The following is a 21,993-nucleotide window of genomic DNA, read 5'->3' as shown; positions in this document are numbered from 1 at the left end:
TACAGACACTCTGGTGGGAACTTAGGGAACATGGAGGAGGTCAGGCATAGCCAGTCAAGGGCACAGACTCTGGAAGCAGATAACCTGGCTTCATACCCCCAGCACCTCCACTCCCTGATTGGGCTGTGTGACTGAGGCAAGGTCCATAACCTCCTGTACCTCAGTTTCCTCAGTCATCAAATGGAAAGTAGCGCAAGTCTGCCACAGGGCAGATGTGAAACCTGAGTGGTTTAACAGATGCAGAGCTCTCCAAAGGGTGCCCCGCACACAGCTAGTGCTGTGACTCTTTGCTGCTGGCAGTCTCACAAGCATCTCATTTGGAGTCTGATGGAGCTCTATTCAAATCCTGCTCAGCCATTCTCCAGCTCTGCCTTGAGGCGCAGCAGGGCAAACTCATTCATGACCCCCCTCTGTAAAATCGGAATGATTCCATCCATATCCAAAAGCAGTTGAGAGGACTGACAAGATGCACATGAAATCTGGGTCTGGCATGTTGTTAGTGTTCACTAATGCTGTTATTCATATTAAATATTGTAACTAATCATCATTCACAGTTTTGGGTGGAAGATATGGTTTAAAGACAGACTGCCTCTTCCCATTCAACCCCACCCCCAGCTGCCTTTCCCCACTGGGCACCTGTATGCATGTGGTCTGGGTCATGTCACATAACAAAGTACAAAGGAAGACCTGGTCTGCTGGAGGCAAGCAAAGTTTAGTTTGCCTATGACCTACATTTCTCTTAATTAATTAGAAGGGACAAATTTTCTCGGGCTCTTTCATTTTCTCCATTTCCTGGCTCCAAAACATGACAACCTAGAGGCAGAATTTGGGTAAAATTTCTTGGGCAAAAAAACAAAAACCTGAATTAAACACATTGAGAAACAGGGAAGAAAGGCAGATTGGGGGACAGCAGTATGACAGGGACTAAGCAGAAAGAGACAGGTGGCAGGCAAGAACTTCACTGAGCACTAAGCTCAGCTTCAATTTGTGGAGAGACGTGCAAACTGGAGGGGTTGCTTCTTGAATACAGGTGTAAATGGTATCACCTTGCGCACAAAGCAAGCTGCTTGTTCACAAACCTATTAACTGGTAAACAGCAATGTTCTGTAATTCCAGCTATTAAAAACAGCTTAAAGAGAAATCAAATCTCATTTAGCAGGGATTGCAGGGGTCTTCTTGGACTATTTTAAAGTTTCATATTCATCTAAGGAAACAGGCTCTAATTCTCCAACGTTGGCTTTCTTGGAGGCAATGCCATTTCCAAGCTTAATAAACATCCATTTAAAGGGACAAGGAAGGCTTGTGAATGGTCCCCCCCCCAGACAGCGGCAGGACTATGAATGATTTTCCAAGTCAAGGGAAACCACAGGGACAGGTGGAACATTTCCTGCAATTTGCATATGAAACAAGGTTGTCTCTGCTTTGCTCCCAGTGAAAAGAAGTGATCAAAATTAGAGGGAAGGTCTGTACATATCCTCAGTTCATGAGGTCAGGTTCATACACCATCACAAAAGCAAGAGGTCTCGCATTGCTTGAGCACTTACGGCGGCTTGCTGTGCCACTGTCTATTGCTTGTTCAGACAGTGCCATGTTCTGTCTCACAACCCCATAAGCTACCAGAGACTTATTTTGTGACAACACCAGGGTCACCAGGAAAGCTGAGTTCTTTTATAAGCTATCAGTCATAGTTATGTGCTAATTTTTAAGTATCCGCATTCAAAAAAGTCAGATAACATCTGCTTACTTGATTATCAATATAGGTCTGTTCAGCTGCTAAGACCTACATAAGCCTAACAGCAGAAAGACGACTTTACAAGTCATTCAGCTGGCAGAGGAGAATAGAATCAGTCCTCCGAGCTCCAATCTGATGACCCCATAACCAAGTCAAACTACTCATCTTCCTTCCCTTGGGAGTAAAATTCTTCATCTCTAAATCTTTTCAGTCTCACACTTCTCAGAATAAGTGTCCTGCACATGCGTAGGCTGGCTTCAGCTTAATTATTCTTTGCAACCCCTGGTGAAGACCAGGTTTTTGTCCTGTATTTGTCTTGATTGGAAACCAAACTTATTAGATCCTTTCAAGGATGTTGCTGTTTGAATCCTCCCAAAATTAGAGTAGATGCATCCCCATTCCCAAGCCATTTGAGAATTGCAATGTTAATGGGACTTTGAAAAGTCAATGGGTCATTCTCTAGGCATATGAGAGAATCAGTACACCCAAGCAAAAAAGTCCCTTAAGTCCCCTTTAATTACCATTCACTTCCTGTATACCTCCTTCATCATTGCTGATTACATATATATCCATGTCTGAATAATATCTTCCCACTTTATAATCAGACAACTACCACTTACTCTGATAACCTGAGACACTCTAAGTATGATTTTGCCTGCAGAACACTCAGTCTATACTTGGTTTCTTTTCAGGGGGTAGGCAAATTACCATACACTTTGAGGCAGAAAGCTGACTAGAACAACATACTAAGAAGACACGAATTCCTTCAGCCCATACCACCCTGCCCAAGGTGAGGCTTCAGGAATAGCTCTAAATACACAATGCTGAAAATTCCATCCCAAAAATTGCCATGGAGGAGAACACCATGTACATGGGCTTCAAACCTCCAAGCTTCCCCCAAGTCTTCTATAAAAAGCCCACCTACTCTAAGGGATCTATTTTCATAACAGAAATTATTATTTCTTAATTTTATAATACCTATTACCCTCTGTGACTTGAGTTGCCCCCAACTATAGAGTCACATCTCATTGGATTCACATAGAAGTGTTTTAAGGAAAGAATAACCCTGGTCTATGGGTGAGGAAAGAGAGACGAGTGGACCTGCCTCAGTCATTACAGGGGAAGCCGGCACTCTTGTATGGAATTTGATGCCTATACTGTGTGGGGACATAGTGAAAGGACAGCACAGAGTCTTGAAATCAGGCCCAGCACAAGTCAGAGACTCAGGCTCTAGCCTGGCTTCCACCACCTTGAACCAACCATGGACTTAGAATCTAAACTCTCTAGGGCTAGGGCAGTGTTCTCAAATTGGCTACAAATTGGGATTGCATGAGGAGCTTTGAAATAACTGATACCTGGGCCAACCCCCAGCATTCTCATATAATTGATCTGGGTAGCAGAGCTCTTAAGTCTCTCCCAAGTGATACCCCTCCAGAGCCTCAGTGTCTTCACCATGAAATATGGAGTGATAATATGTATCCCATAAAATTATAACCATAGTAGGAAAATACAAGGATAGGCTGTATGAGACAAAAAATATTATGGAAGGAAATGGTCTGCACATGAAATGACCTACACATTTTAAGTGCACCAAAGAAAAGAAGTATTCTAAAACCAATCAAGATTGGTGGCCCAAACGGTTTTTTCTCTGAATAACTTACCTGTAGGGAACTAGGAGCCCTAGGACGGCTTTAGATTCTGATCAAACATCAACCAAGGGGACAACTTTGAATAGGAAACATAAAGAAGACCAGTTTCCAGGCATTGCCTTATGAACCAGACTCTTTCCAGATGATATGCTTGCTCCTTCACACTGCTTACTCAGCTCTGTGCTAAGCATTGTGCTGGTGATAGTGGATAGAAAAATGAGGCATGCCTCTCTCTGCCCTCCAGAAGTCCAGTGCCTGGTTACAGGGGGTATCGATGCTACCAACAGCCAGTGTTGTCATCAGACAATGGCCAACAAACCTGCAGGGGGAACCCAGAATGGGGAGATGCTAAATCCCCCCAAAGAGTAATGATTTTACAGCAGAGGGGACATTTGGCCTGAACCCTGAGGAAAAGGTACAAGTTTGCCAGAGGGAGATAGGGTTTTGTGAAAAGGGATGGTGTATTCAGAGACCAGGTAATTCAGTAGAAAATGGAGAGGAAGTTGCAGGCGGAGGCTGAAGAACTCTGCTTTTTCTGATACAGCATATGGACTTCTTATTCCCATTTTATAGGTAAGAAAACTGAAGCTCACATCAAGGCAACATAGCGGTGGAGAGTTAGATATGGTCTTTGAGCAAGGAAGTGGCATGGTTGGATTTTTCTTTGGAAAGCTAATTCAAGGAGCATTTTGAAAGCAGGATGGATCAGATACTCAGGAGCACAGGGAAGGGATGACAAGACTTGGACTAGGGTACTGTCAGGGAGGGTAAGGAAGGGGATTTATAGAGACATTCCTGAGTACGAGGCCTTTCTGGTGGTAATGGTGGAGAGAGACAAGAGGGCATCTGCCTGGGGTATGGCATGGAAACAGGTGTTCTACTTCACCCAAGTGTAGCCTCTGCAGACCTGAATCCTGCTGGTTGACGCTTTTGCACTTACTTCATGGGCTTACCTATTACTGCTTCCTAAACTTAGACCTACACAAGTTAGTAATCACTTAAAAATTTTCAATTAAATGTAAAAAAAGAAAAAAACAAGTAAATCTATTCTTTCTTTTGACTGCTCTATTGATTAAAATGAATGTCTGTGCTGGGACTGCTGAACCATGAAAAGCAATCTGTCTTAGATGGGTAACAGATCGTTAGAAAATCATTGGGTTGAAGGAAAGAGTGGAGAAAAAATTTGCACAGACCCATGTGTGGGGGTGTCGGTGTGTCTATCTGTAGCTACGTAGCTGTGTATAGATATGTGCTTTTCTATATATAGGGGACATATGCCACATTTCTTCAATCAGAGCCAAAGGCATAGGCAAGATTCCTGACAGAGGGGCACCATCCACAGCTTAGCAGACTCTAAGCCATGCTGCAGGATACATGGCAGGGACAGGGGAGTGAGGGGCTATTCAGATAATAAATTCAGCTCTCAAGCAGCCCTGTCTGACATGTTTGACAGAACCTAAAACACTGTACTCCAAGACCATTCTCTGGAAAATTTGGAAAAACAAGTGGCATTAATATGTATGCCTCTAATTTCATCAAAATGTTAGTTTATAAGAGCTATTCTACATAAGAGAAACCCTTTGCTTAAGGAGGGGGAAAAGAGGAAAATAAGAAAGAACTCTTTCACAGCAACTACTTTCTACTACCACTTCCAAATAAAATAAGCTGTTGCAAACTCTGCAAGGTACACATTAGAGTTAAAATCGAAATCCACCCATCTTTAGAAGATTCTGAAATGAAATATTTGCCCTCTATAAAATCTCCTTACATAAGGTAAGTATGGGAGGAAACTGGAGAAAGAAGACCTTCCATTAAGACAGATAAATAAAAATAGAGAGACAAGGACACCCCTTCTCTGCAAGGACAGCTGCTCTTGTCACACACTCATTAGCTAAATTATTCAGATTAGCACTAACATTTCCCCTATGACCTTTCATTAATGGCCACCTACACTTCCTTTTTCAGTACCTTCATTTCTATGGTCTGTCTGTTCTCCACCCCCAGCATTATCTCCCTTCCAGCTCTCCCCCCAACACTTCCTTTCTCATTGCCACTAAATATAGGATACATGCCTTCAGGACATTATTTCAGTTTATCCATTTGCCAGAGCAATGGATCCTCACTGGGGACTTGCTGACACCATCTCAGACCACAGGGATGGAAGCCAAGGGCGGGAATAGACTTGCTTTTCCCCAGATGATTGGCTCTTGCTTGAGCAGAATACTCCTCTATCTTCTGGGTCAAATCTAAGGGAATGGAGACTCTTTTGGAAAAGCTATCTGAGCCATGTCACATGGTAGAATTTGTCTTCTCTATTTGCTAGTTGTACAGCTTGAACATGTCACTTAGTCTCTCTGCTCCAGTTTCGTCATCTGTAAAATGGGAATAATAACTGTTATAATAGTAGCTGTCAATTGTACTTGCAAGTTGATTTATTTTTCATGAAGTTAAAGATTTTCTGAAAATCTGGAAGCAGATTTTGACTTATTTAGCCTCTGAGAGATGTGAGCTGGACACCTCCTCAGAAGTTGTAGCAAGGCCTAGATGATTAACTGCATGTACAATTCTTAGAACAGTGCCTCACACAAAATAAGCATCGCTACTCACTTTCTTTGCTATGATGCTGAGAAACAATGATAGGAACTAAATTTCCTCACAAAGAGTAATAAACAGCACTTATGTTATTAAATACTGAGTCAAGGACAGGGGACAGAGATATAGGGAGTGGGAGAAAGGATCTCCCTAAAAAGTCTTCCAAGGAAAAAGGGCAATGTCCCACATGGAATTGGTGGAGGGAGCAAAAGGACCCTCTACTGTTCCTTTTCAACCAGACCTACATGTGTGTCCTATTTCTTATGGACTCTGCTGGCGTTGGAACTACAGAGATGAATTAAGACCCGGACCCTGTCATGGACAAGCAGACCAATGAGGGTGACACCAAAGGTTCCAGCAGTCCTTGGCACGGAGTCGGCATTCACTAATGAATGAAAACATGGATTTAAGAATGAATGAATGAAGACTATAAAAATAGCAATAAAAATTTCTTGCATAGGAAACACTTTTGAGAAAAATTCTGCTAATATGGAAGTCCATTAACCTTGGGAGCTCAATTAATCTTTTATCTTAGTGCACATAAATAATTATTTAGTGCTTACTACTAAGCACATACAGGATACAATAAATGCACTGCATTTCTAAATGCACATAGAATATTCTTTTTTTAAAGATTTTTTTATTTATTCATTTGAGACACAGAGATACAGAGAGAGAGAGAGAGAGAACATGAGCATGGGGAGAAGCAGAGGGAGGGGGAGAAGCAGGCCCCCTGCTGAGCAGGGAGTCCGATGCGGGGCTCGATCCCAGGACCCTGGGATCATGACCTGAGCCGAAGGCAGATGCTTAACCATCTGAGCCACCCAGGTGCCCCACACATAGAATATTCTTGTTCCCAGAAAGTTTTAATGCATCTCAGACTGGAGAATGATTTATTCTATTTCTGGTTTTGCCTTACTTTTTTTGTAAATTGTTTTTTTAATAGATAAATTTTAATTTAAAAAATAATGACCTCTAAAAATTAAGTTCATAGAAATCATAATAAATACCCAAAAAGTCTGTGAAAACCCAGATTAAATGATCCAGGCATGAAGGGTTAATTGGCTGTGCCTTTAATATGCTTCCTTCAGCTTAAATAGCTGTCAATGCACCTGCAAATTGATTTGTCCCTTGATGAAGTTAAAGATTTTCTGAAAATCTGGAAACAGTTGCTGAAACCTTGCTTAGCATCTGAGGCATGTGAGCTGTTTTCTCCCCCACTATTTTTCATCTTAGAATTCTAGCATCTACATAAATTTGGAGAACAACTTGCCTTTTCCTTAGATATAGGAATATAGAAAACACAATAGAAGTTGCTTATCATGTGCTCAGGTTAGGTGAAGTTTTATTATAATGAAGCTAAATGAAATTCCCAAATTGCTCTGGTGGAGAGGAATGTCTTGATATTCCACTTGTGGAAAAGTGGCTCCATGTCAAAAATAAAGTTACATCAACTTCAGTCTCTGCAGAAGCAAATAAATCATTCTGTAACACAGAGGCTTTCCTGTTGCATGTAAGGCACACTTGCTGGATGGTCTTTAATGGGTGTTTGGTAAGGTTGTGTGGAAGGCTGGTTTCTAAACTCCTTGCTATGTTTTCCCAGTCTCATGTGTGTCCCTATGTGTACATGTGAACTCACACGAGTATTGATCTCAGGTGTAGAGAATTGAGTTAATCATAAGTCTTATTTATGGGCACACCATACCAGTGGTTCATTTATGGTCCCATTTGTGTGTTCATCTTCACTCCTATCTCCCTCTCTGCCACAGGCAACCATTTGAACATCTCTGAGATGATAGATGATAGGGAGGTAGACGATAGATAGATAGATAGATAGATAGATAGATAGATAGATAGATAGATAGATAGATAGATAGATAGATGATAGATAGATGATAGATAATAGATGATAGGTGATAGATGTTGATAATAGATGATAGATGATAGATAGACAGATGATAGATACATAGATAGATAGATAGATGTGTATAAACACACACACATATATCCCTTTATACATATACTTATAAAATGTGTTATTTGATTTGTATACATGTATTTCACTTAATGTATATTGTATTATGCTGTAGACCTCATTTTTTTTCTATATTGAACACTGTGGTTTTAAGATTTAGACAGGCTAGCTGGGTAGATCTGTTCTGTTACATCTAAATGTGTCACTGTAATTCATAATATGCTTTCCTCATGATTCATTTATCCATTCCTCTGGTGGCATACATTCAGTTTGCCTCCATCTCTCCACTACCATGAGCAATGCTGTAATAAGCATTTTTGTACATGTGCCTTAATTGGCCTGGAAAACCCTTTCTGGGATATGTAGCCAGGAGGAGACTGCTTGATGTGAGGGTATGTGTATACTCAGTTTAAGCAAGTAGTGCCAGACTGCTCTTCAAAATGGAAGCTTCAGTCTATACTCCCACCATGAGGGTTCCCCTTTCCCCCCATCCCCACTGACTGACATACTATTCAGGTTCTAAATTATTGACAATAAAATGGGGGGGTAATTTTCCTTTCTTTAATTTCAGATGATTTTTGACATCTCTTTGTATGTTTGCTTGATCTCATTTTGGTTTCATCCTATGCAAATTTCCTGTTCATAATCCACTTTTCTGTTGGAGGTCCTGTATTCTCTTGCTGATTTGCAAGAGTTTCTAGGTATTAATCTCAGTTAGTTTGTCATCACATATGCCATCTCTCAATCTGTTACTATCAACTTTAGCTATGATATCCTTTGTTGAAGAACTATCTTTAATCTTATTATAATCACATTTTGTCTTTTGTACTTTTATGCACTTTTTGTACTTCTAATATTTTAAAAAGTCTTCCCCAGCCCTCGGTCACAAATATTTCCCTAATGCTTTCTATTAACTTTAAAGCTCTACTTTTCATCTATAGGCCTTTAATTAACCTGGCATCCACCTTTATATATGGTTTCAGCTTAGGAATCCAGTTTTATTTTTCTCCATATAGTAAGCCATTTTTCCCAATTACATCAATGAAAAAGACAATCTCTTCCTGATTGTTTTCCAGTACCACTTATAAAATATATTATATGAATTTGGTTCTATCTCTAACATCTTATTTTGCTCCATGGCTCTATTTGTCTGTTCTTATACTAATGCTCACATGTTGAATTACTATGACTTTATAGCATAATACATAGGAGAACAACACTATTTTTTTACAAAGTTGACTTATACATGGATCTTTTCCTTTCATATAAATTTTAGAATACGTTATTTAGTTTTTTTTTTAATCCAGCTAGTACTTTGATTGGAAATGTATTGAATTTATAGATTAATTCAAGAATACCAACATCCTGATGATTATAACTTATATTAAGAGTATGAAATGATTCACCATATATTTGGATTATATATATATATCCATTGATATATTTTTAGATTTTTACATAAATATCTAGTGTATTTTTTGCTAATTACTATATTTTGCTTTTGTTTTGGCTTTTGTAGGTGGTATCTTAGATTTTAAAATATTCTAGTTGGTTATTGCTAGTATACAAAAATGTTTTTGATCTTTGTAAGTTAATTTTGTGTGTGAAAATTTTGCCGACCTCTGTTTTTAGTTATAATGGTTTAATTCTGTTGGTTTTTCTTTGCATATGATCATGTTATCTGCTTATGACAGTTTTGGATTTTCCAATTATTTGAACTTTGATTTATTGTTTGCATTTATTCTTTTCTTAAAAAGCATATTAAAACATCTGCTTTAATTCAGACTGCTTGGGGGTGAGTTTAACCCCCAATACTGACCATTTCCCACAGGCTAACATGATCTATTCTCTTTTGGGGACATCTTAATATTCCCATTCATTTTTGAGAGTCCTGCAAAATTCCCAGAAATTTGACTAATATGCCCCAGACTGTGGATGGGGAAATAAAAGTAGTTAAAAGAATTACGGAATGAGTACTGGAACTCTCCTTTCCAAATCAAAGGGTAGAAATGAATTTAGGTGTAATGTTCTAATTGTAGCTATTTCCTGAATGCCTGTATGAGGAATGACTGACACATTCTGCCCTGCCCATGTATAGATAAATCATAACTAAGACACATCCTGTTTCTTTTCTTTTTTTTTTTTTTAAGATTTTATTTATTTATTTGACAGAGAGAGACACAGCGAGAGAGGGAACAGAAGCAGGGGGAGTGGGAGAGGGAGAAGCAGGCTTCCCGCCGGGCAGGGAGCCCGATGTGGGACTCAATCCCAGGATCCTGGGATCATGACCTGAGCCGAAGGCAGACGCTTAACGACTGAGCCACCCAGGCTCCCAACACATCCTGTTTCTTCCAGTTTCTGCCGCAACTTCTTCTAACCATTTTCTATATATTATCTCATTTCACCTAACAAAGCTTTGAGATGGGTACTGTTATTTTCCTCATTTTATTGATGAGAAATCAGAGGCAGGAAGAGGTTAAATACTTTGCCAAAAGTCACAGAGCTAGTAAGAACCAGGAGCCTGGCCACAGAGCGTTCTCAACATCATGCTCTGTCTTCTGCACCCCATGGCACTTCATCTCAGGAGGAAGCGCCAACACCTCAGATAGCAATCAGGGGTCAGCTTCACTTCACCTCTTTTATCAGCCAATGCTATTTAATAAAGTCCTTTTTGGCACAGCTAAGTAGAATAAGGAATACAGTGTCATTACCTTGCTCTCTGCTTCTTCTCCTCCCAGCAGTCCAGCTAGCAGTCCCTCCAAACCAAAATAGTCAAGTACTTCTGCTGTCCCAAGGAGAGTTCAACCACAGAACAGGAGAGGAAAGAGAGGAAAGGCATGTTTCTGAAGGCAGCTGCTTTCCATCCACCTCAACAATGATGCTGTGTGTCCACGGAGAGAAGTGCTGAGCAGGGTTACAATCTGGGCAAGAAAGACAACTTTATAGCATCCCTGAGTGGGGCTTTTTAAGAGACACACTATTATTTTGTTTTGAGTATTAAAAATACTTAGATTAGGCACATCCTTATTCAAGTGTGAATACCCCTTCTCCTCTCCTCCCCCCACCAAAATCCAAATACAAAATGCAAAGACTAACATTCTAGTTTATAGATATTCTGTTTATAGATATGATTGGTTCTTTCTGTTTCAATAATAGAGAGATGGCTAGGCAATAATGCATTGTCTGCCTGCCAAAACAAGACAAGTCTTTTAAAATTATGATGAGGTATATTTAATGGTGCAAGAATAAGCTGGAAGTTTACAGCTAAATTTGGTTCTGACTTGGAAGTGCAGGTATTCCAGGCTATACTCAATGAAGAGGCTAAATCAGCGTGGCTAGAGCCTTGCTGAAGGAATGTGAAAACTCTTTTGTCTCAAGTTAAAGAGTGTGAAATGTGCATTTCTTCACCTGCACAAACCCCTCCCTCATTCTTGTTTTATCCCCCATGAATCGATGAGTCCAGGTTTTTATGAAGTCCTCAGAGTTTCTATTTTCAAACTATCACTGTATTCACTACTGCCAGAAATAAGTCACCTCAGCAAACTCTAATGGTGGCAATTTTGTGATGCATAAAATTGATTTATGCTTACAATCAAAATGTATTTCCCTTGATAATTTATGCTCAACAATTTAACATAATTATTTGTGCCACAATTTTAACATTTCTACCTTCCTGACTGTCAACTTTGGAATACAAACACACACATATACACAAAACAAAACAAAACAAAACAAAAAACCCACTATCCTTCAGAGACAGGATTTATTAAAAAAAAAAATCAATGTCACAGCAGCCTCTTTTGTATTTTGTTGTGACAAGGCTGAATTTAAACAGCCTAAGAAGTCAAAACAACAGGAGAAATATCAATACATATTAACTTAATCAAGAAGCTCTGCTCTGTCATCCTTGTCTACACTCAAATTATGCTTCCACTTTAAGTCCCACATCGCTATTGGCATCTTGTAACTTCTCCACAAATATTTGCAGTCTTCAGCGGTCATCCAAAATGAAGGATGGCTATAGGCTTCATGACATCTTCTTTGCATCTGTATGAGGTTTTGTCACAACCATTTTAAGAAAATCACTCCTCAGGCAATCTCTGACTCACTTGTTTGAATTCACAATCTTAAAACGTCTTTTATCTGGCAAATGCTTTTTTTCATGTCCCCCAATGACATTCCAATAGAACCTTCATTCTCTGTTGTTCTGCATAAGCCTCTTTGAAAAGAAAAGTTAATAAAAGACAGTTAAATCCAGATAAATGCACAATGCACCAGCTCCATCCAACCCTGGGTGTGCCACATAGGACTCTGAAACACGCATCTGATGAAGGCACCGAGAGTTAGAGCAATGAGACAAGCATACCAAGTGGAGAGACCAAATAGACTTGACTTTTTCAGGTGCTATTCGTTCATGCCAGCATGTTCTATTCTTTTTCCCCAAAAAAGCAATTGGAAGAGACACTCCAGTGGTCTCATTAAGCACATAAAATATTCACATTATCATATATCAAGATGACTCTGCTGGCCCATGGATACTCAGCTGTTCCCAGAGTAACAAGTGAGTGTCTAGCCATTCCCATTCTCCCATTTGCTGCCCCTGGAGATCCAACTCTTTAACCAACAACAGATCCCAGGGGAATCTTCTAGTCATGGAGACAAGCAGAGCTTAGGGTTTGCCTGAGCATGGTCCCATACTGATACTTAAAGACAGGTTGCACAATGTGAGGGGCCAAGCATAAAATGAACTTCAAGTCAGCGGCAGCAGAACGTTACATCAAGCCTGAGGGCTTTCCCTGAGCTAGGCTTTGTGTGACTGTACAGGTCTCAGGTCTGTGAGGCTGGCCTGCTGCTACTTCTGCCATTCACTTGGAGATACTCAGAGGCAAGGGGATTTTGCCACATGATCAGAGAGTGCCCAAAAGTGTAGCGGTCAATAGAAAACCCTCACACAAGCAGCTCATTCCAAGAAAGCATCCCCCATTTCCCCCAGGAATACAATCCAAATCATTGTTTCCTATTTCTTGGGATAAAAGAGGTCCAACATGAGCTCCTTTGAGAAGGAAATAAATGCACCCAGTCTCTCTAAATTCTTAGGCGCCCAGTCTCTCTAAAATTTCCTTTTTTAGAAGAAAACAAGGGTTATCCTTGTGCTAGGATTTCTGGGAAGATATAGGAACTGACACCTCTGTCTTTCCATGCCCTCACTACAGTTACTTCCTAGGGGGTGGGGGGAATGCATCCTTGTTGATTTCTAAAACGCTTTTTTGAGAATATCCAAACTAATGTAATTCTTCATATAAATATAAATATTAAAACAACAAGGATTTCGCAACCATCAGCCTTTAAAATGACACAAAAAGAGAAAGCTGTATTTACGTTTCTATAAATTCTAGGACTAAAGTGAGCCAACCTGTAAGAGCAGTTTTTATCAACAGAATTGTTTGTTATTATCAAAGATATGAGAGGGGTGCCTGGGCACCTCAGTTGATTAAGTGTCCAACTCTTGGTTTCAACTCAGGTCATGATCTCAGAGTTGGTGAGATACAGCCCTGCATGGGGTTTATGCTCAGCGGGGTGTCTGCTTGAGATTCTTTCCCTCTGCCCCTCCCACCCAAATAAATAAATATATCTCAAAAAAGAAGAAGAGGATATGAGAGAACCAAATTCTAAGCCTTTCCTGTTGACTTTTCTTCCCAATAATTTAAGTCACCGTACCATGGGGTGGTAGGAATTGTCATTTTTATAAGAAATTCAGCTTCTACTTTTCCCAAAATGATGTGTAACAGAAGCCCAATTTAAAGAATCTGTTAACAATTAGGGCAAAAAGATTACCTATAGATCACCTTCTGTTAATTGATTCTATTAACAAAACTTAATGTCAAACAAAATCCCAGAATATTTTTGTAATTGTGATTTATGTTCAGACACATGTATTCCTTCAATAATTGTTTATTGCATTCCTACTGACATTAGAGCATTCCATTAGATACTTACATCCTAAAATATAAGTATATAGAATATAGAAAAACAAATGTTGAAAAATATAATGTACACGAGGTACTTAACAGTTTAATTAAAGGAATAAATTTATAAATAACTATAATATGGGGATTATATAAAAACAGAAATGAATGCCATAAAAGGACCATAGATTTGGTGTTGCGGGAGATTAGGCAAGAGAGATACTACTTCCCCATGAGGAGATCATCAGAGATTTCCCATGGAAGAACTATTGATGTCATTATTCCTTGAACTATGGATAAGAACGTGGAGCAGTTATGGAAGCAGGGCCTTCCAGCAAAAAGAAACAGCATCAGTTATACCCTGATAGTAATCATTAGTCTACTTAGTAACCATCTAGATACTAACCATCTGATCTACTCTTCCCCTTCTTCTCCGTAATTTTCCAGAGAAATCTATACTTGCCAAATCCCCTTTCTTCTCTCCTGAACTCTCAAGTAATCTGGCTTCTGCTCCCACCTTCAGCTGAATATTTTCTCAGAAAATGCCACTTAGGAGTTCTTAAATGTCAAATGGAATGGGCATTTTAAGATCCTAATCTTACTGGATCTCCTTGCTATGTGTGATATAGTTAATCACTCCTTGTTCTTGAGGCTTCCATGATACCATATTCTCTGGCTCTCCTTGTACCTTGGACAGCTCCTTCTCTGGCCCCCTTTGTGGGTTTGTCTTCTTCCATCTGCTCCTTAAAGTCTGCCATTTCACAGGGTTCTGTCCTCCACCCACTGTTTTTCTCATTCCACATGCTCCCTGGGTTACCACAGCCATTCTCGTGATTTTAATTACCATCTATATGCCAGTGATTCCTAAATCTATATTTCCAGGCTTGGTCTCATCCCCCGAGCTTCAGACTCATATATCAAAGTTCCACTTCAATATCCCACAGGCAACTAAAACTCCGCATGTTGAAAATGAAAATCATTAGTTTTTTCCCCTAAAATGTCACCTCCTCTTGTGTTTTCTGCCCCAGTTGGAGTTTGCTGATTTTACTCACTATATATTTCTCAAATCTGACCCTTTTTTTCCCATCACTCATACCAAGGCCCTAGCTCGGTACCTTATCAGCCTTATCTAGAGTAGTGTAACAGCCTCCCAACAACATCTTATCCCCTCAGACTCACCACTGAACATCTGCCAGATGTCAGTTACACAAACACACACACACAAACACACACACATATTTTGAACTCTGCCAACAATACATTTCTTGGGAATCAGATCCAGGTTCCTTAACATGAAATATAAAACCCACTATGACCTGTCCATTGCAGGAGAAAGAAGTTCTAAAATTGTCACTTAACAACTAATGAGGAACCCATAAAGGATCTCGGGGCAGCACCATTGGCCCAAATGAATGGAAAGAACTTGATTTTTATAGAGGTATTTTCCTGGCTAGATGTCTTCAGCACCACACAAAAGGTTAAGTATAGAAACAGAGAAGGTACACAGAAGGACTGATCCAAGATTAGTGTGGTATAATAATAGCGTTCAGGACATTGTCCAGAGAGTCAATGAAATTTAAAGGAATAATGCATGGGGCCCAGGCTTGATAGAGAAGGAGCAGAAAGGGGGAAGACAAACAGATTGACAGGAGAAAAAATAGTAGAAATAAAAGACTGGCAGTTTCAATGAGACTAAAATAATGAAGTGAATATCACAGCAAAGGGAAACTAGTCAGGCAGTGGTGTGCTTAAAGGTAAATTTTGGAGATGGAACTGTTCTAGGTAAACACATTATTCTGGCTGTGGTCAGCTTTAGTGCATAGCTAATATAAAGTGAAGGGAGACGTTGGAATTTGAGGAAGTTGTGAGCCCCTAAAGCTAGATAGTAGAGATTTATCACTCTATGTATCACAGTGGATTATAAATGTCTATTTGTAGGTCTGTCCTGACTAGACAAAAACCTACCAGAGATCAAGTCCAAATTCCCTAGGATCTAGCACAGTGCCTAAATTAGAGTAAATACTCTGCAAAGTATTTAATGAGTGACAAAATCTTGAAAGCTGGGAATTCTGGGACATATGCAAGAAGCAATATAATTTGGCTGGTTCAGATGTACAAAGATTAATAGTGAGAACACTGGGGTCAAATAATGGATGCCTTTGAATAACAAGCTGTGATATTGTGATTTATAATAAGAAATATATATTTGCTCTTCCTCTCCATCTCAGGCACAAAGTTCCTAAAAACCTTGGAATTTGTCTTTAGTTTTGTTAATGAGGTGACTTTTGGAAAGCACCTAATGATGGGGGCTGGTTTCCAGGGGAACCAAACACAAGTAGAGGATTAAAACTTTAGTCCCACTCCCTGATTTCCAGGGAGGGAAATGGGCTGGAGGTTGAATCAACTGCCAATGGCTAACAATTCAATCAATCATACCTATGTAATAAAGCTTCCATAAAGCCCCAAAAGGATGGGGTTTGGAGAGCTTCTAGGTTGATGAACCAGAATGCTTCCACATGCCACTGTGCTGGGCCTCAAACTCCATGAGGACAGCAGTTCCTTTGTTCAGTACCTCAACCTGTGTATCTCTTCATCTGGATGTTGACTCATATCATTTAATATCCTTTTTAATGAACCAGCAACCTGGTGAGTAAACTGGTTTCCTGAGTCCTGTGGGTCACTCTAGCAAATTAATCAAACCCAAGGAGGGGATTGTAGGAATCTATGATTTATAGCCATTGGGTCAGAGACACTGATAAAACCTGTAATTGCTGTTGGCGTCTGAAGTAGAGGGCAGTCTAGTGGGACTGAGTCTTTAACCTGTGGAATCTGATGCTACCTCTGGGTAAATAGTGTCAGAATTGAGTCGGATTATAGGATACAGAGCTGCTGTCAGAGCATTCCTTGGTGCTGTGAGGAAATCACCCCTCAACCCATACTGGAATTGGGTGCAGAATCATTACAAGTCAAAGAAATTGAACTTTATTTTGTAGCAAATTGGAAGTCACTGGAAAATTGGAGCTTAGAAGAAATGGAATGTTATCAGTACTGTATTCACAACTATGATTAATATTTATGACCCAAAAGCATGACACAATGCTACCTTCTGAATCATCAAGGAAAAATTATGTTGTGCTTACCATAGTAATTCTGTCCCAATAACTATACTGTTTTCTATTGTCATTCTTTGGAACTGGAAATCTGTTCCCTCCATTCAGATAATGGCAATTTATCAAAGGATTATTGAATTCCTTCTATGTTCTAAGCCCCAGGCTAGGCACTTTTACAAATGCTATTTTACTCCATTTAAAAGATAAGTTTCATAAACCAGATCATCAGATTTCCAAACTTTGTTAGGAAATGAACATAATATTTACATATCATAGAATTTCTTAGACCCAGAGATTTCAGCCACATACAGGATTTTGCACAGTGTGTTTTATTTGTATTTTAATGAAACTGCTTCTATTCAAAGTCTTGGGATATAAGTAGAAACAGAAATTCACCTTTTAAAAATGGAGAAAATAAGACTCAGAAAGATTTAGTAATGTCTCAAAGGTCACAAAGAAAGAAGATAATGAAGCCAAAGTTGGAACTCTGTCTGGAGCTCATGCATGGTCTTCTGTTGGCACCATGATTTAGATGTAAACTTTACCAGCTCTGAAATGTGATCTCTGTACAACAGACAAGTGGAAAATTGGCCATTCAGCGAAACACAGTGGAAGGGAAGCGGGCTGCTGGGTGAGTTCCATCATTTATTACCACACTGGTCCTAAATTTTCACACCTAATTAATCAAGCTTGCTCTGTAATCACTTTTCTACATGTGGTGTTGGTGGATTTTACAGCTGCAGTTTTAATGAGCTGCTGTTTCTTTTGACATTTGGAAATCTAATCTGGAAAAATGATTCAATGACTTGTAAAGACCTTTCATTTTATGTGTTTAGCCATGTAGCTTTCCAGGGTCCTTGGAGCAAACAAGGGGCAACCACATTTTCCATATAACTGCTGTTCTTGCCAGTACATGGCAGGCCAATTCCTATGGAGTTACCAAACAGATGTGGCTGGCAGCCCAGAGAGCTAATGAGAATTAATATTAGTGATTGCAAACACCTAGGAATAAATGGAAATTTGTGACTTGACTTATGAGAAGATGATATTTGAAAACCCAAAAGCTTGCATAAAATACTGAAAATTAGGGAGGCCATCCCATCTTAGGAAACAGAAATTTAATAGGGTGGACAGAGAAAATATATTCTCTACAAACAGGAAACAACTATCAGATTATAAAAATATGTCAGCTACCAAGAGAGAGAAACAGCATGAGAAGCAACATTTCTACTTACAAGGAACATTAATTAATATTCTATAGACTATGTAATTCTTGTAATTACTTCTCTAAAACTGGGGTGTTTTGCTGAGAAAAGAGATCCTAGAGGAAATACACATGTCAAAATATATTATTCCTGAGTGCATGGCACATATGGATGAGGCTAAATTAGCCTCCTTATTCCCATTGCAAACCCCACAGGAGCTCTAGGATTAAAGACTGGCAGTCATTGCCCCATCAAGCTGTTCATTCCTAGGGAACTGTAATTCTCAAGCTGGAGGAGGCAATCTGAAAAAAGGACAATTGCCTGTGAATTCTGCAGCCACTCCACCCCAATATACTGAATGAGATTAATAAACAATTGTTCCTTTTGAATCTCACAGTATTCATAAACAGCTCTTGTCATTTGGCTCTCTACAGCAAGTACGCTGATTTAATATTTCCTGGATCATACCCTTTTCCCTACTGCACCCCGAACTATTTGCCTGTCAAATTAATTGGTAACTATTTGCATAGCCACTTTTGCTTGTCTCCTTCTTGTGGTCTTCCTCACTTCATGAAAAAAGTGAAAAATTTTCAGCTATAAAACCAAACAATCAATTTTGGTTGCTAGGAGGGAAGACATCAGTCCAGAAAAATTGAAGCTGAAGGGTCAGAATTTGCTAATACCATTTCAAGCTCAGAGCTCATAAGTATTCCAAGGTGCAAAAGAACTTTGCAAATAGTCAGCAAACAAACCAAGGCAAAGAACTGGCTCTGCAGTTCCATCATTTATTACCACACTGGTCCTAAATTTTCACACCTAATTAATCAAGCTTGCTCTGTAATCACTTTTCTACATGTGGTGTTGGCACCACTGAAAAGCCAGGGTAGAAACAATACATAGAGCATCCTGCATTGTGTTTAAGACATATCACACACACACACACACACACACACACACACACACAGTAAATACATGGACTGTCTCTGGAAGAAGACACATGAAACTGATAGCTCCTACCTCCATGAAGAGAAACAAGATGCTGGTAGATGGGGGACAGCTGAAGATTTACTTTGCACTCTACATATCCTTTGATCCCTTGTAAATTTTGCTTCTTGTATATATATGTCTTAACAATAAAAACCTATTTTTGAGTGGCATTTCTCACACCAACAGCTAAGCTGTCTAGTTCTCAATCCCAGATCCAAGATTGGGGAAAGCATTCATTTGCCATAAATGCCCACCATCCCATTTTCATCTTTCCCACTGTTCACACTATGGATTATCCCCCTTTGGAAGGCTCTCTTTAGAGATACCTTGGAAATCATTCAGTCTACAGGTTCTCAAATATCAGATGAAGAAATGGCTCAGAGTAATACAAATGATCTTTCCAGGGTCTCCTCGCTTTCTACAGACATGGTTAAGGTCAAAATCTTTTATAGGAAAACATGGCATGTGTTTCTAACTTTTCTCACCCAAAAAGATGCTGGCACAAAGAGTTGCTTGAAAATATTCCTTCCAGGTAAATCTTTCAAACCCACTAGAAGTGGATTGCTTTTTCTTTTCCCGACCCATATCCATGTCCCACTGCCACCACCACTTTGCTCCATTAATCACTCTACAATTTCCAAAAATTCTCTTCCCAACACAATTAAGGAATCTAAAATTAAACATTTTGTTGGTTTGGGGCTCGCAATACCAATCCATCCCAGGAGAAATCAGTTTCCAATCAGGGGCACCACAGAGAACTCAGAGCAGCTGTGCTTCCTAAGGCTGGTGGAGGTTGCCACTGTGTGCATTGATCTGTAGGGATTTCCAAGTCTCCCCTAACAGCTCATGAATTTTATAAACTAACCCCAACTGTAACCAAACCATTAAACTGCAAATTTAGAATTTGTCAACAAAGACCTAGACAAAGCTAATGCAGCTTTGCATCATCTACAGCTTCTCCATAGCAGCCCTAGCCCAGGCCTGGAAGAACAAGCTGAAGGCCCCAGTCCTGGCTCTCAGAACCCAAATGTAGATGGGGAGGGTTCTCACCTGTCAACAGCCCCATCCATCTGAACCAAGGGAGGCTCAGATCAAACACAGGGTGTAGAAAATTACACTCAGCACAGAATCTCCTCAGGCTTTTGTCTTCTCTAGTCTCAGTGGTTGCAGAGCCCTACTAACTAGTCCTCAAGTCTCTCCTTTATTCTCATCATGTCACTCCAGATTTGACAATCCTATTTGCAGTTGGCTATCTCCAAGATAAATTCCAAACTCTTTATCATGGCATGTGTATTGTATGATCAGAGTACTGCCTGCTTGGTCAGCTTCGCCAACCCCAGATCCCCACATCCATTAGCCACTCTGAACCTCAGGCTTTTCCCAACTGCCCACAGTCCTGTGAAGTCATGCTTCCACTCTTCTGCCTCCTGCACCATCCCTCAGCCCTTCATGTTTCACCCCACAATTACATATTCAACTGACTTCAGTCCACCTTTTAAGATTTAAATCAAATATATCCCTAAGAAGCCTCTTATGATTCTAGTGCCCATCTTTTGTGCTTGCTTTCTTATGTTGGAATTACCTGTTTTGTGTCTGCTTCTCTCTAAACTATGCATTCTCTGGTGGCATGGCCTTATTCAATCTGAGTTTCCAAGAACCCAACATGGTACCTGCTAAGTTATTGGCACTAAATTAGTATTTGCTGAAATTTAGTATACTGGTTAATAGTTCTGGAGTCAGACCGATTTAGGTATAAACTCCACTTCTGCCACTTACAGAACAGCCTTAAGCAAGTTAATTAACCTCTGACCTTCAGTTTCCTCAGTCCTAAAATGGTGATAATACCATGAATTTCACAGGTTGTTGTATGGATAAATGAGCTCATATAGATAACATGCTTAGCAGATAGCAAGTACTCAGCAAATATAGCTCTATTGTTATCATGCTCAGCTCCACAGTGGCTATGAAATCTTGGCCAAGTTTCCTGCCCCTCCCCAGGTCTCAGTTTTCTCATCTCAAAAATGGGGATAATAATAGCTTTCAACAAATTGGATTATTGTGCAGTTAAAATGTGGTAATTCTTGAAAAATACCTAGCAAAACAACTGGCACATAGTAAAAATTGATAGTTAATATGTTGTAGAACTCCAAAAGGGCCTGAAAGCCCCCACACTCATGCCTCATTTTTGGAGCTGATCCATGCCTTAGAAAGAAAGAATTTGAGGCAGAAACAAGAGCCAAACTGGAAAGGGAATTTCTTGCAGGCTGTCATATCAGCTGTGAGAAGCATTTGCTACTTGTAGGCCCTTCCCCACCTATTCTCTTCCCCCAGAAAAACCAAGGCTGTTTAAATTTAGATCAAATGACAAGTTGCTTGCAAAAGGGAAGGAATAAAGCAGCTGATAGGCATCACCCCAAAAACTTCAAGAGTATGGGCAGAGAGGACTGTGGACCAGTTTCCAATTGGCCATGACTACATCCTGAGTCCAAAACATCTTCTCCATTTCTCTTGGTGGAGGCCAGAAGAGTGCCTCATTAAGCTAATAAGCCACTAATTCATTTCCAGGTGAAAGGGGTACTCACAGAGCTGCCTCATTTTCCTTGTCTTGAAGATCATTAAAATGAAGGGTGCCAGGCTCTTTGGACAGAGTCAGCAGTAACAAATTGACAGCTGCTGGCTGGTGGGAGGGCAGGGGAGTTGACAGAGGTAGAAGAGTCCCAGGAGAAAGAGGGAGAGAGACAGAGAAACAGAGACAGAGAGGCAAAGACTGAGACAGA

This window comes from Mirounga angustirostris, unplaced genomic scaffold, assembly GCF_029215605.1.
Source record: "Mirounga angustirostris isolate CCGP_5_RB_7025 unplaced genomic scaffold, mMirAng1.0.hap1 SCAF_13, whole genome shotgun sequence".
Classification (NCBI taxonomy): Eukaryota; Metazoa; Chordata; class Mammalia; order Carnivora; family Phocidae; genus Mirounga; species Mirounga angustirostris.
The sequence above is the reverse complement of the archived record's forward strand: the minus strand, read 5'-3'. Positions refer to the sequence as shown.